This window comes from Pteropus vampyrus, unplaced genomic scaffold (assembly GCF_000151845.1).
Source record: "Pteropus vampyrus isolate Shadow unplaced genomic scaffold, Pvam_2.0 Scaffold256, whole genome shotgun sequence".
NCBI lineage: Eukaryota > Metazoa > Chordata > Mammalia > Chiroptera > Pteropodidae > Pteropus > Pteropus vampyrus.
In genome coordinates this window covers 1426852-1429926 of record NW_011889037.1, presented here as the reverse complement: position 1 = coordinate 1429926, position 3075 = coordinate 1426852, and the positions used below count along the sequence as shown (strand labels likewise).

Here is a 3075-nt window from a genome sequence, read left to right as displayed (position 1 = left end):
GCAGCGTTTTCCTGCCTCAAAATGCTGTTCATATTTGGCTGTCATCTGCCTTTGTCCTCAGAGCAACTCGGCCGAGATGGGGGAGGACGGCACCCCGTCTCTGCAGGACCCGGGCCCTCCCCGGGGCGGGGCCGCAGGGCCCACAGGGAGCCCCGGGCAGACGGCATCTGGGCTGTGGGGACAGGGCGCCTCTCTTCCAGCTCGGCTCACGCCCAGGGCCATGTACCCTACATGGGCTCAGCACCCACCAGCCACGTGGCGCCCGGGGGGACCCACACCCACACACGCCACCTGGACCTGGGGTCCGGCTGTAGGAGCAGGAACTCCCGACTTGTCCTGCCGGTCATTGCTGCCCTGGCCCCCTCCATCCCCCCATGGGCTGCTAGAGCCGGAGTCCCCTCCCTCTGTGTCAAGGGCCACATAAAGTGGCCACGTGGCCTGGGCCTCAGCCTTGCCATCTGCCCAGAGGGCACGGGGCATTGCTTGTAACCAGGCTGCTCCAGCCAAGGGACCCACGGGAAAGGGGTCGCCGGTCCCTGCTGGGCCTGCGGGAGCTGCTGTGGGACCCCTGTCCCCAGAACTGTCCCCAGAACACATCCTTGGGGTCCCTCCAGCACGGGAAGGGGTGGAGGGTGCGGAGCTGCCTGGCCCCGGGGGTGGGGTCTGCTCTGGCGTGCAGGGGAGGGGGCTGCGTGGGGAAGTGGGAGGGACCGGGTGGCCCTGGCTGATCCCTAACCATGGGGAGAGGGAGGCAGGCAGGGAACCTGCAGTGGGGAAGGAGACAGGCCGCACGAGTGGGAAAACCACTCACGCGCTGGGCCTGCAGCCCTGGGAGCTGTCCCCGCCCCCAGTCACACGGGCGAGGGGTGGGCCCTGGCCTTTCGCCCCTCTCTGGACCACCAGGCGCCCTGGTCAGCTGGGCACCCAAACGGACCCTCCCAGGCCCATCCTCCTCCCATCCCGGCCTCTCCCTGAGCCCACCAGAGCCTCCCACACGCGCGCGTGCGTCACGGCGCCCAGGTGCTCCCTGGGGCCCTCTGCCCTTCCCCCGCCAGCCCCTATCGTCCCTTCTCTGACCTCAGCACACGAGGGCGCCCGGGCTGGGGCGCCACACCACCTTGCGTGCTCAGGGAACCCCAGACCTTCTGAACCCCTCCAGCCCAGGGCTCCGCGGGCAGGGAGCAGCCCAGCTCAGGGGCGGGGGGCCAGTCTGGATAACACATTTGCAGCACCCGCACACAGTGGGCTGACGGGAACTGAGTCTCCCTCCCCGAATGTCCCCTCCCCAGCTCCCCCTGCTCAGAGCAGACCAACACCTGCTCCTTATGTCCTGGTGGCCTCCCAGCGCAGCCCTGGGGACAGGGTCACCCAATCTGAGACAGCCCACCAGGGATAGGGCTCAGGACTGCATGCGGCCAGGCCCCCCGCCCCCACGGCGCATGGGTGGATAACCGGATGGATGGATAGATGATGGATGGATGACGGGTGGATAACGGACGGACGGACGGACGGGTGGATGGATGGCATGAGGATGAATGGAAAGACAATGAGTGGATGATGGGGGAGTAGCCGGCGTGGGGCCAGGTGGGACGCTTACCACAGGTGGCATCACTTTCGGATAGAGGTGGCAACGGTGAGGATGATGCCCAGCAGGTGGTGACTCCAGCCGACAGGAAGCAGCACTTGATCTTGCGTCTCTGGAGTGGGAGAGAGAGATCGTTGCTATGTCTGAGCCCCGCAGTGTCCTATCCTGGACAGCGTGTGGCTCACGCTGCTGCGGGTTGGCATGCAGGGGGCTTGGCCCGCCCTGGGACCGGGCCCAGACAGAATCCGTCCCTTGCAAAGGGCTCTGCCCTGAGCTGGCACACATCCGTGCAAACCGCTCTGGGCTGGCCCTGGAGCCGGGCGCCCAGTGACACTGCCTAGACCTCGTGTAGTTCCCGGTTTGCCCCCTTGAGCTCAGGGATCTTAGCTCATCCCTTCTCGGTGGCTTGCATTCCTCTGTAAGCACAGGATGACGTCAAGGACCCCAGGCTTCTGTCAGTCTTAATTAAGGTGATGCCTGGGGGGTGCGTAGCCTGAGGTCCAGCAAATATCAGACATGGAGCTCTCCCCAGATATTATTATTCCTGTATATCCTTGTGGTTATTATTAATCTAACAAGTTCTGTGCCCCACCGTCAAAGGCCTCGCCGAGGAGACAGACACACAGATCTGTGCCGGGGACTCGTTAGGGAGAGGTCGGGAGACCATAGGAAGAAAGTGATGCCTCGTGTAGGTTTCTAGGGCGCAGCAGGGGCTCTCCGGGCAGGCCAGAAGGTGGGAGGCAAGGGACCAAGGGAGAACTTGGGCAAAATGGGAGCCTGGAATAATCGGGTAAGTCGCCTCGTGGCTGGGAGTAGGGGAGAGAACGGGAGATGGGTGGGAATGGCTGGCAGGGTGTGGCGGGGTTTGCACAGCACCCAGGAGATGCCACGCAGGACAGTGAAAAACTCTACGCAGGGGAGTGACACGTTCAAGAGAGTGTCAGTGAAGAGGCCACCCAGGAAGGAAAGGGGAGGTGGGCAGGAGAAACAGGGGGACTCGTCAGGAGGAAAACTGACCCATGGGAGGGTGGGGCCTAGAGGAGCAGAGAGGACGGAGGCCGGACTGAGCCCGGACGCGACCCGATGCGCAGAGGAAGTGACGTAGGGCGGTCAAGGGCAAGTCCCCGGGTTGACCATGAGTCATCGGGGGATGTCGACTCTGGTCATCCACTCATCCATCCACCATCCACCATCCACCATCCACCATCCACCACCCACCACCCACCATCCAACCCCCACCATCTCCATCCAACATCCCCTCACCCAGGAGGAAAACTGACCCATGGGAGGGTGGGGCCTAGAGGAGCAGAGAGGACGGAGGCCGGACTACGCGACCCGATGCGCAGAGGAAGTGACGTAGGGCGGTCAAGGGCAAGTCCCCGGGTTGACCATGAGTCATAGGGGGATGTCGACTCTGGTCATCCACTCATCCATCCACCTCCCATCCACCATCCACCATCCACCATCCACCATCCACCATCCACCATCCA

General features: G+C 63.9%; 1 long non-coding RNA gene across 1 annotated transcript in view; it reads right to left on the bottom strand.

The window, feature by feature from the left end:
• The window catches only part of LOC111729324, a 9014-nt gene extending 7311 nt beyond the window's left edge, over positions 1–1703 (bottom strand). Inside the window, exon 1 of the long non-coding RNA XR_002776184.1 lies at positions 1598–1703. This is a non-coding gene — a long non-coding RNA (uncharacterized LOC111729324). The remainder of the gene's footprint in view (positions 1–1597) is intronic.
• Positions 1704–3075: the final 1372 nt, after the last annotated feature.